The sequence below is a fragment of the Eschrichtius robustus genome, chromosome 11 (assembly GCF_028021215.1).
Source record: "Eschrichtius robustus isolate mEscRob2 chromosome 11, mEscRob2.pri, whole genome shotgun sequence".
Classification (NCBI taxonomy): Eukaryota; Metazoa; Chordata; class Mammalia; order Artiodactyla; family Eschrichtiidae; genus Eschrichtius; species Eschrichtius robustus.
In genome coordinates this window covers 87,610,149-87,622,434 of record NC_090834.1, presented here as the reverse complement: position 1 = coordinate 87,622,434, position 12,286 = coordinate 87,610,149, and the positions used below count along the sequence as shown (strand labels likewise).

The 12,286-nt window shown below is 45.4% G+C and overlaps 1 long non-coding RNA gene across 3 annotated transcripts in view; it reads right to left on the bottom strand.

The window, feature by feature from the left end:
* The window catches only part of LOC137771758 (uncharacterized), a 49,418-nt gene extending 37,167 nt beyond the window's left edge, over positions 1-12,251 (bottom strand). Inside the window, exons 1-2 of one of the 3 annotated variants that reach the window (XR_011075408.1) lie at positions 12,177-12,234; positions 6,074-6,116 (exon numbers count right to left, since the gene is read on the bottom strand). This is a non-coding gene — a long non-coding RNA (uncharacterized lncRNA). Of the gene's footprint in view, positions 1-6,073; positions 6,117-12,176 lie in introns of all 3 variants that reach the window. The other 2 variants (XR_011075409.1, XR_011075407.1) reach the window with 2 other exon arrangements.
* Between the last annotated feature and the right edge of the window lie 35 nt (positions 12,252-12,286).

Here is a 12,286-nt window from a genome sequence, read left to right as displayed (position 1 = left end):
ATTTCAGGTCTGACATCAAAAAGTGCATCATCTGTTTTTATCTTTCTTAGCCTCATCCACATCCTTAGTTACTGTTGCCAGGTATCCTAGGGTCACCCAAAGTACTTTTGTTCCAGAGACCTTTCAAAGTAAGCCAGTGCAGCAGTTTAGAAAACTTCTCTCGTTTGTGGACAAAAATACATTAAAACAACCAAGGGAGTGATTACTCTTTGGGATTTTTAATGCCTTACTGGACACGTTTGCAATGCTTTTCAGGTCCTTTGGGATTCAAATTAGGAGAAAATCTTTTTTTTTGTTTTATTTTGTTTTACATCTTGGAACTTGATCTTTGGTAAATGTCTGTGATGTTTGCACATTGTGTAACACTCCATCCTTCCACCCCCACCCGCGGTCCCGGTCCCAAATGCTATCAGGATTTCATCAGCTTAAAAAGGCAACAACAAAATACACCGTGGAGAGCATGAATGGTTTCTTTGTGGCTTTCTGGTTATCTTCCTTTGACCGTGCTACTAAATGCAGCTCTGAAAGAGGCTTGTGCTTTTGGGTTTGATCAGCCAGTCACTTCAGTTCAGTTCCAAACCAGAAGAGCTCCCCCTTGGGGTATCCTTGTTGCTAAACCTCTATGAGGCATCATTGAGTAATTCAAGCAAAAAGATGCTGTCAGCATATTAGGTATCTTGTTGAGTCCTCTGTAAAGTACACTGATGCTTTCCTAATATTAACAATATTGTGGTTAGCTAATTATTTTACAGACCCACAAGAGGCCCTCTCTCTAAAACCTGATGAAGTGGCCTTTAGGTTCCCTGATCACCATACAGAGGAGCTGAAGAGCATTCTTGGACTGGGTCTAAGTGAGGGCTGTTACAAGGATACTTCTTATAGCACAAATTCCACATCCTGCTTCCATTGTGACCAAGTCCTACAGCACAGCCAGACTATGAACAAGTTGACAGCAAGGACTATGTATCTCTAATTCAGTTGCTGGGTCTGTAACAGGTACACAGTAAGTGTAGAAGAGTGAGTGCTATTATACAAAGACGGTTCTCACCCTCCACCAGTCTTGCTTTAGGGACAGCTCTGCCACTACCTAGCTGTGTAATCTTGGGTAAATAATGTAATGTCTTGTCTGAAAAACAAGGGTTAGGACTAGAAGCTTTTTAAAGTCCCTTACAGCTGTAACTTGCTGCGAAACTGTTGCTTTGCCTTGGAGAGAATTTATCTTATGTATCTTGTGTGAAATGAGTGGTACCTGGGAAGGCACCATATTGAGTTAGGAAAAGGACATGGTGATGAACTTCTTAGTAAGTGATATTTGGATTCCTCTTGCCCCAAACGATCACTTAAAGCACGTGCAATGTGAAAAAGTCCAGCTGTCTCAAATATTCTCATCTTTTGAAAATGGTTCTGTTGATAGAATCCACAGGGTAACTGAAGTCTCTATGGGATTCTCCATGCAAGTGACCCATCTGAGATGAGCAGGTGAATTTTTTTCTTTTCTAAACCTGGTCTCAAACACAGAGATGATCAAGGAGCAGTTATGGCATTATAGATCCATTTTAGATCTATCTGTGACAGACATAATTAGAACTGTGTTCAGTGAATTCAGTTGCCTTAAGGCAATGGGGCTAAATTGACCTAACAAATGTTCATGCTTCTCCAATAATAATAATAATGATACACTGTGTTTATTTGGAACACGATTAAATTGTTCCTGCTGAGTTCACGGTCCCAGTGCAAAATCCTGGATTCAGATCCTGTGGATTTATCACACCCACTGGAGGACACTGGCTTTCCAAACCGCTGAATGGATTATCCTCTTCCATTAGAGTGGGCTCATCCTTTCCAAAAGATAACATCTTGTTTCTCTGGCCTGAATTTCCCTTGACTTCTTTCAAAACACAGTTTGTGAAAACAATGTGTGAGAACACATGACAATGGGAAGTACTCAGCGGGAATACTTCAATAAACATGTCAGGTATATAAACTAGCTGATGCTATTTATTCGGTCCTTAAGAAGAAAGTATTGGGATACGATAAAGTGCAATCATCTTTCAACATCTCAGATTTCTCCAGTAACGCATATATGTTGGCAGACCTTAGGGGATCGTGCTAATTTATCTGTAGGTCATCAAAGGAAAGAATAAAATATATGACTTCAGGCAAGTGAATGGACTGGAAAACCAAATTGGGCAACAGCAATATTTTCTTACACCAGAAATAAACATGTCAACATGGTGAGGAGGGTTTTGTCCCACTCCTGGCTGAACTTTGAGGGGTGAGATGGCTAATATCGAGGGACCCAGCTTCGTGGTCTTTTCTCACAAATCGTTCCACGATTCAAGAAAAGGACAATCTGCAGCGTGACATGGCAAACTAGGTCAGAATAATATTTCTTAATGGCGATTCCTACAATGTTCTATTAATTACAGCAGCAGTTCAGAATTTTCTGTGCCTTGATAGGTTGTATTTTTAAGCAGGCACCCATTTTTTAAAATTTAATGTGATATATAAAACTGAGTTCCAAGGAATCTCTAATATGGAAGTGGTGAAAATGATGTGGGGGAGAGGAAGCAAAACATGTGCCTATCCTTATACACACCCCAAGCCAGTATTCCGAAGATGAGCTTTGTGAACATAAAAGTTTATGCTGCCTTTGATTTGTGTGGTTTTTAAAAAACACTAGCAATATTTAGGGATCTTGGAGCATAACATCAGAACAGAAACTCTTTGCCCTAAATTTGCGTGTATTCTCTGGCTTTCTCTCTTATTTGCTCCACATGGATTCTCCCTCTTTTCTAGCTAAATTAGTTGACCCACAATTCCCTTTGTGGGTGGCATCCCTACAACACGCCTTACCTCTTCTTACCTGCCTGTTTCTGTTCCCACCATTTCCTGAGCCTGGGGAGAGGCATCCTCCAGCTCCTCTGGGGTTGGGTGGGGGGAATCTAGTTCAAGGGCCCCTCTTCCATGAAACGTTTTCCTTTTTACCCCAGCTAGAAATAATGGTCTCCTTCTACTGATAATACTCTGGAGAACGGTTTCTCAACCTCAGCACGATTGATATTTTAGGCTAGATAATTCTTTGTTGTCGGGGGGACTGCCCTGTGCTTTAAAGACTGTTCAGGAGCACCCCTGGTCTCCACCCACTAGATGCCAGTAGCACCCGCCTCCTACTCCCACAGAGTTGTGACAATCACAGATGTCTGTAGACATTGCCAGATGTACCCCCCGCCCCCGGGGGGAGTGGGCACAAATCACTTCAGTTAACCGCTGCCCTACAGTTCTCCCCAAATCAGATCACAGATTCTGATGAATAACGGTCTGGTCTTTAGTAGTGTTTTGGTTCATGTTCAAAGTTATTTGATGATTAACAAATAAAAGATGTTTTTAAAAATTATCAGTTGGGAGTTTCTGAAAATTAACACAGAAGGTTAATTTGAATCAGGTTAGATCCTAAGAAAACTTTAATAGGAGTATGTTATTGCCTCTCCCCTCTTAGAAAAAGCTTTATAGAACTATAATTTTAATACTACACCACTGAGTTGAAATGAGAAACCACCAGAGTGTCTCTGCAGCTTTTGAAACATTATTGTTGACGTTCCTAACCATTGCTGATGACCCTTATAGAAAAGCCAGTGAGGTGAGTTCCTCTTAAAGTTTAGTGCTAGAAAAGTTTGTCTCTTCTGAAAAACTGGGTTTCTTCCTTCTCTTGCATAAAGAGAGATATGTAACTACTTTTATTTTCCCTTTTTGACTTGGCCATCAGGAAGCTCAGAACTAAGATTTATGCTCAGTTACAGTAGCTAGCCTCATCCTTTCATTTCTAATATTAAGCCAATCTTTCCTTCTCACTAGCTCCACTTAACTCTTGTCTTTCACCTTTGTTGTAACAGCTTTCTTAAATCTTTTTTATAAAATAAAATTTTAAGCAAATGGAATCCTTATCATTTACCATCAAAACTAGGATGCTTTTGGGAATAAAGGGAAAATAATAATTAAGCTGGGACAACAGCTTAAACTGAGGCTTTCCTGGGCAAAATCAAAATGTGGTGTCACTCTAGAAATAGATAATAAATATAACAGATAACAACAGTTACTCTATTCCCAGTTTGGGGATAATTAAAGATAAACATGTGCCCTAAATAATCAAAGTTATGTGCTTCTTATTTATCGTGTGTCAATCTGTTGATTAGAGTTAGATACTTATTATCTCTTGGAAAATTTTGTAATTAGCCTCTGTATCGGCAGAGAAAAAAATCTTAGGCGTTCTTAAATGTATTTAATTTCTACCAAAGGGGAGACAGGGACCCTTTAGATCTGGAACAGTGACCACAATAGAGGTTTCATTTGTCTGTGATTTATGGAGACTTGGAATAAATGCACTATTGACCAGTATCAGATTTCTAATGACTCTATCTTGTTTTTCCTAAGCAACTTCTCATAAACTGTTGTAATACGTTGAGCAGCCAGCTGATACTATGTTCAAGCCTGTTTACAGAGCTATTAATAAATGCTATGTGGCAACTCCAGGAAGAGAGTCAAACTGCTTTTTCTCTCCATTGGCTGAAAACAGTTTCCTGCTTATTTTGAAAGGGCATGGGATTGCCAGAATCCTTGATATATGCAAGATATTCTGCAAAGAAACCCAGTGGAAATAAATAGGATTCTGACTTTTATCCTAACAGGCTCATAGTCAAAAAGGAAACCTTGTCAATGTCTTGATTGCAAAGCCGTTCATATATGAGAGAGCGAGATTTCAACGTGGCACGGGGTAGTTTAAAAAAAGATGGTAATTCGTTTCTCTGCGTGCTCAGAATCATGCTGTAATTCAAGTTCTTGATAGCTGATTTGTTTTTTGAAGTCAGCTAATATTCTCTGATTAGACAAATTAAATTTTTAATTACTACCATTTACTGATTTCCGACTACATGCCAGGCGCCATGCAGGCACTTTACACGTGTTGTGTTAATTTGTTCTCAAAACAACTCTGTGAGGTGAAGGTATTATTAGCCTCATTTTACAGTTATGAAAATTAAGACTCAGAGAGGATAAGGAAGTCACCCAAAGTCATACAGAAAATAAGTAGCAGAGGAGGACTTAAGCCCCAGCCGTATTATCCATAAGCCAAATTACTTATACTAGTCTGTGCTTCCAGAATAAGAAGTTATTGGTGTGAAAACTTAAGGCCCACCTCTGAGCCCAGAAAAATGACCAGAGAAGGGTAACAATAAGAGCAACAGCAACACCCACGTAGCACACACTCTATGCCAAGTGTTGTTCATATATCTCATTTAATTCTCACAAGCCCAAGAGGAAAGCCCTATGCCCACTTTACAAATGAAGAAGCATGAGAGCAAGCCATGTACCCCCGTGCTCCCAAGAGTATTCCTTTCCACGGTTAGTTCCCATGTTACAGATCACCCTGATGGTTCCGTGCATTGCCCAGCACTTTACAGTTTTCAGATCATTCTGCACACTTTACTTCATTGCTATCGTCCTCCTCCTTTTCCAGATAAGGGTAATGAAAAACCAAGAGCTTAAGTTATTTCCCCAAGGCCATGGTCATTGGCAGAGACAGGACTTGAGCCCAGGTGTTTTTGTAGCTAGCCCAGGATTCTTTAATTCTTTATTCTGGACCTGGCTGCACACCTGAAATGTGACTATGAGGAAGAAGGCAATCCTAAACTTTTCAAGCTGACGTTAGCCTAGAGCCTTCTGTACTGAAAGGAAAGAAGTTGATTTTGAAGCAAAAGCCACATATTTCCCGTTTCGGGGCCCAGGCGTAGGACAAAATGGTTTCAATTTACTTTGAGGTGGCAACATCCTTGCTTGAGGTCAGACTCTTGAGCAAAGGGCTTCCCTTACTGCCCTTCTCCCTCACACAACGAGAGCAAAGATTGTTACCTTTTCTTAACTCACACCAATATCAACTCTAAGTCTAGAACTCATCAGTTAATTAGAAGCAAAAACCAAACCAAACCAAACCAAACCAAAACCAGACTGTATGTTAATATAGATAACAGCCACCATTTATTAAATGCCTTCTATGGGCTAAAAAATTTACATGCCTTACCTTATCTAGTTCTTGCAACTTGAATAGGCACCGTTATTGTTACCTTGAAGAGGAGAAAATCAAGTTTTTCAGAGTTTAAGTAACTTTCAGTCACTCAGCTAGTGCTGGCAATTTTAATCCAGCTTTACCTGAACAGCTGCCCCACTGAAAAGTTCAGCTGCCTTGTAGGCAGAGACTTATCTAGACCAAGCATTCCAAATCCTTCCAACTTTCCCTGCATCTCGACTGTAGGGTGGGATACTTACTAAACACATTAAAATGTGGCAGTGTGGGTTGAGGGCAGAATGAAGTGAGGGTAACACATTGCTCCCGTCCCCATCTCGCCGTAAGCCATTCTCAGACCAGCAGACCTCCTTGTTCCTTTATAGCAGTTACCACTATCTGAAAGCATCTGACTTGTTTCTTGTAGTTTGTCTGTCATTCCTACTGGAATGTAAGATCCATGGGAGCACGGCAGAGCCTGTCCCCACGCTGCTGTATTCTCGGTCCCTGCCACAATGCCTGGCACATAGGATGTGCCAATGAATAGTTGCTGCACGGCGAATGAATGAATGGAAGTGAAAGGGTAAGGATGCCCCTGCTGGAAAAAAAGGGGGACTATTCCCTTTCTCTGGTTGACTCCTTGATTTAAAAAAAAAGCTTCAGAGTAATCATTTCTAAGAGGCAAAAAAAAAAAAAGCCCTGATTTGCCAAGATTTACGGAGAGCTGTAGTTATGAGCTATGCGAGCCATTGCTCCTGAAACATTTTATCTGATTTTTGTCTTCGTAAACCTCTGCTAGGAATTCTGGCAATTCCCCTTCCTCACTCCCCCAACCCCTCTTCTCCCAATCCACCTCTAGTGAATACACATCCTTCTCCTGCCGACCAGCTGCATATCCGGGTTCACAGATGAAGGCCCAGGTGGCTCTTCATTAATGGCTCATCCGTTATCTGTATGAAAAGCCAGTGCTTTTCTGAGCAGATTTTTTTTTTTTTGAAGCTAAATTGACCTTTGGAGAAAAAAAAATGCATTCTATAGAAAGCAATGACTTTTGTTCTTTATTTATCTCTTCTTGCCTCATTCCTGTGCTTCCAGTCAAATATAGCCTTAAAAAAACGGTTTACTGAATATTCCAAATGCAAACTGTTCAGATTTTTCCTTTCTGTCACACTTTTTGAGTACTACAATGCTAATAGGCTGCTCTAAAGAATATTCCCTTCCTGCCCTGCCACTGCCCCCATATTCCTAACTTAACATTTGGATATTTTTACAACATATATTCAGTTTGAAAGATAATACTGATACCTTGTTTTATATGAACATTTATACACCAGGACCCTGGCAAGGGACTGACTTCATTGGGATACTTTACGGCTTAATACATCTGAATGATTTATATCTCGTTTTGTCTAAGCATTTATGCTAATAAATTTAACAGATTCCCCAGTACTGCCTGGTCCTTCGTTTTCTTCAGGGGGTCAAAGTGAGAGGAAAATAAAGCAGCGTGTAACTAAAGAAAGAAGAAACTGGTACAACCGATTTAGAACACAAATAAAATTACAACACACATAACATCTCTGATTACAGTTAAGGTGGAGCAACCGTCAAAAAGAAAAAAAAAGTTTCTAGATCCAGATAGATTTCAGTAATTAAGCTGTTTCTCAAAGGCAGAATCACAAAAGTGACAATATTTAGCAAGCTAATTTACTGAGGAATGTTTTGGTCCTACATAATTAAATCCAACACTGAGGAAAAACTGACAACTATTAAACTGAGTGCACTCGGGAGAGGGAAAGGGGATAAGATAAAATCCAATCTATAAAATATATTCCATTATCTTTTATAGGTTTAAAAAACACAAAAGAAATACTTGGAAAGAATCTTCTAAGATGGGAAGATTTTAAGGTTGTGCGAGGATTTTTTTTTTTAACAGGTGCAGAATAAGTTTTTTTTTTTTTTTTCTCTCTTGGTTCTTTTTCCCATTTTTTTCTCCTGTTGTTTGCAAAGTTGAATCTGGGGTCAGTAGTTCTAATTGTAACCTCAGACTGGAATTCCAGATGGTGCTCTCAGGAGTGGAAGCAACTCTCAGCTCATCAATTTCATGGGCCTGCGTATCTGCTCTGGCCACAGCCCGGCCTCCATCCCCACTGTGGCATTAATGCAGAACAAATTGAGACATATCCTCTATATAATTAGTTCCAGAATTTAAAAAGATTTACGGTATAATAATAGTGGCAGTGCTGCGCAGTCTTTTCTTTGGGGACTCTCTCGGAGCTCGGGGACCATCTCGCGGTGGCATCAGAACAGACGGGTAACCCTGACCGCTCTAGGCACTGCGCGCTGGGGGAAAGGGGGAGTTTTGCTCTGCGCACCTGGTAGTGCGCACCGGTCCTGGCCCCCAAACCAACTGAGTTTGAACCGTAGATGGGGGATTGGCCAAAAAGTAGAGTTAATTTTCAAACGAACAGAGGAAGCCTGGGGTAGACTATACCAAAAGCTCTTCTCTTACTTTTTTTTTTTTTTTTTTAATTTAGATAAATGAAGTTGGGATTTATACCGCCTGCGCGGGGATGGAAACCAGCCTAAGCGGCTGCCCAGCAGCCCGAGGTAGGCAGAATGCTAAGAGCTGGAGTCGGCGGGGAGGAGAGGAGCAGCGGTCGGGAGCGTGGAGCTCGGACACTGGCCTCTGCGCGAGGCGCTAATCGAGCGCTGGTTCCTCCCGGGCGGCCCACCACTCCTTTCCGCTGTCTACGGCCCCGGGCGCGGGCAGGAGGCCCCAGCCCTTGACAGATCGCAGCGCTACGGTGTGTTTATTCAGTTGTCGGCGCCCGCGGGGTGACGCCCGGAGCGCGGCTCGGGAGTACGCGCTGGTCCCTGGGGCCGCGGCTGCAGGGCCGGGCTGGGCTCTCGGTCAGATGCAGTTGACGGCGCCGGGGTCAAAGTGGGGGGCGGGGGGATAGAGGACCTCACTGCCCCCTCCCACTCAGCATCCATTTTTAAAGCTTGCAATAATTAAGCCCCTTCCAGGCCAGGATGAACTTTACCAGTGATACAAAGCCACATGGGTTTTTAGCGTCTCTCCTCCTCCTTCTTTCCTTTACTCTCCATTCCATTAGCTCTAAAGAAGCAGAGGAGTGGTGGGTTAAGCCCAGAGAGAGACCAGGGTTTCAGCTCGGTTTTGCCACTAATTTGTTACGTGTCCTTGAACAATAGTAACAAAAATTGTAACGTTTATTGAGGGCATAGGCCAACACTCTCTTCCGTCGAATCCTCAGGACCCCTTGAGGTGGGTACTAATATCCCATTATTCCATGTGACCAATAAGGAAACTGAGACTCACAGCGGCTGCGGAGCTCGTCTATGGTTGCACAGCTGCTGGTTACCTGGTGGAGCTGAGATTCCTTTCTCTGGCCACCAATCTCTTGCTCTTAACCACTGCACTGCACATCTGCCTTTCCTCCCTCTGCCTGGGCCTCAGTTTCCTTTTCTGTAGAACGAGGAGTTTAATTTCCAGCTCTGCCAATCGGTGATTCAGACCACATCCTCTTCCACAGGTCTCAGTGCTATCGGGGGTGGGAAGGTGATTGAGAGAAAGGAAAGGCCAGTTCTCCGCAGCCCTCAGATCCCTGGGACCTTGGGCCGGTCTCGAACCACAGGAGGTGCAGCAGAGCGCGCTCTACCTGCTGGGGCGGGCGGAGGTTGGACCTTCTTCCCGGCCAGACTGTCTCCCCCTCTGCCCAGCTCAGGGCGCTGAGGCCAGCAGAGCGGGCGCGTCCGCCTGGGTAACTGCAGAGCTCCCGCGGAGAACGTCACCTAGTGGAGGGACAAGTGGGGAGCGTAGGGCACCCCGTGAGCGCAGCAGCGTGCGGGTTTCCCAGGGTTGGCCCTGGGGCGCCTGGGCTCCCGGGCGTGGGCACGGGCTAGGGGCGTTCAAAGACCTCGTCTCGGGTGAGGCCCTCTGGCTGCGGCTTCGGACGCGCAGCACTTACTTCTCCGCCCTGAGGGTTGCAGGGAACTCCTCCCACCGCTTTGGACTGCAAGGTCTGGGAGAGGGGGTACCCCAGGGTTGAAATGGGGATCGCACCACTGCTCTTCCCTCCCTCAAGAGGTCTCAGGCAACAAATGGCGGGCGAGAGAGGAGTTCTAAATTTGCTAGCCCCCTCCTTTCCTCTCACCCCACCCCCAGGCAAAAAAAAACCAAAAAAAAAATTTTTTTTTAACTCAGAGAGTTAAGCGCCCTTCCTCTATCTGGGATTCAAAACCGCAAAAGCTCACAATCAAGCCACCTTCCTCCAAATACCCCCCCCCAAAAATTGCAAAGAAGGATAAAAAAAGAAACAATCTCAACCTTTTTCACTTAGAAGTGGAAATCCCGGGCTTTCATAAAGGGCTCGCCTTTCCTCGTAGCGCTTGAGTGAGTCCTAGTTAAGAAAAACGACTTCTAAGTAGAAATAGAAGTGAAGGGTGTGAGACAGTGGTCTGGGGCGTCCTAGGGACAACTTGGCCTGAGAAGTTTTATCTCGCGAGGCCTTTCTCCACCCAAAATACGAAAAGCGCCTGTCCTCTGCCCAGCCCTGGAGTCCCGCGCAGGTTTAGAGATGGGACATGAGGGCGAGGAGTGGGCGGCCCACAGGGAGTGTAGGGGAGAAGGAGCTGGCCTCGAGAGCCTTTTCACTTATTTTTTTAAAAAGAAAGAAAAAGTTTCTGAGTGAAGACTTCGCAAAGTCAGGCACCAAAGTAGCGCGGAGAGGTGTCCACCACCGCGAAAGCGGTCCGGCGATCAAATGGGTAGCGCCTGTTCTTGACCTTTGCCCTCACGGTTTCCTGCGCCTCCAAGACAAGCGACCCCAACAGGAGGGAACTGCGCTTAGCGTGTAGATCTTGAGCTGGCACACGCTTCGGGTCCGCAGCGAGAACTCCTGGCTACCGTTTACTTAGTGGAAATTAACTAAAACCAACGCGTAAGAAATTGTAAATCAAGGCTTTAAAACTCCCGGCTTCTCTATAAAACTGCAACTACCTTGATTGTTGCTTCACATGGGCTTGGCTAAAAAGCTTCGGGCCCCATCCCCGGCCAGCCTCGTGTCAGAGGCCAGGCGGCAACAGGCCGCTTCCCGCCTGGCGCTCCTGGCAGTCCCAGGCTGCGCCGTCGCCGCTGCCTCCTGGGCGTTTCCACGCGCCCCTGAAGCGCACTCCCATTCAGGTTCCCGGCGCTTCTAGCCTAGGGTCTGTTTCCCGATAGAAGCCGACTCTTTTGGAAGAACCAAAAGAAAGAAAACAAAACAAAACCTCAAGCACCTGTTCTGGGGCGCGGGGCTCCCAAAGAATGATTAGGTGGAGGGAGGAATCTGATTTGGCCATGCCAGGCGCTGGGAGCTCTGAACAGTAAGAACCCTGCCTTGGACCTTGGGTCGCTGGAGGCTCTCTTCCGTCCGCGTACCCTGGCTTTCGCCTCCTGATCAGTCACTACGCATGCAGAATGGTACTCCCGACTGGAGTGAGCGGAGGCAGAGCTCAGCAGGAGCGGCTCCAAGAGCCAACCTCGCCCCAAGGACTTCGTATCTAAACCTTCCCCACCCCCTAACCTCCAAACTCGGCGCCTGGATTCTCCGACCGGAATCTGGGCATTTCCCTAAGGGTTTTCTTCCCTCCCAAACTAGCCGCCGTTTTGTTTTCCAGGTTTCCCCGTAGAAGAGTTAGGTACTCCTCACTAGAAAGGGAGATTAAGTGCCGCTGACACCGTTTTTAGGTAGGCGGCAACCGCCCTTCTCTGGGCGCAAACCTCACCATGTCGCCAACTACCAGACGGTGGATATACGCCCCGTTTATCACAAATGATGCAACCTCCAGGTGACCCACGTTCGCCTGAGTCTGGCCTCTGGAATCCACAAAAAGCCACCCCGCTCCCCAGTGACCCCAAGATTATGACCACCAGTCCAGTCTGACGGCTCTAGAAGGAAGAGCCGCCGCCTCTTTGAAGTCCGGTAAAGTTCTCTGCGTTATCCTGAAGTTCCCGCCCTCGTGGAGCCCCCTGCCCCTCCCTCCAACCCGCCCTCCCTGATTAACAACCCCTTCCCTACCCCCATCACACAGGGATGCAGAGGGGACATTCAGTGCTCACCTGGAGAGGCTCGCCAGTACCCCAAGGCGCCCACACTCGCGAAGGCCGAGAAGGGGAGGTGGGGGGAGGATTGTGTCCCACAGGCCTGCGGAGAGCGCGTGGCGGGTAGG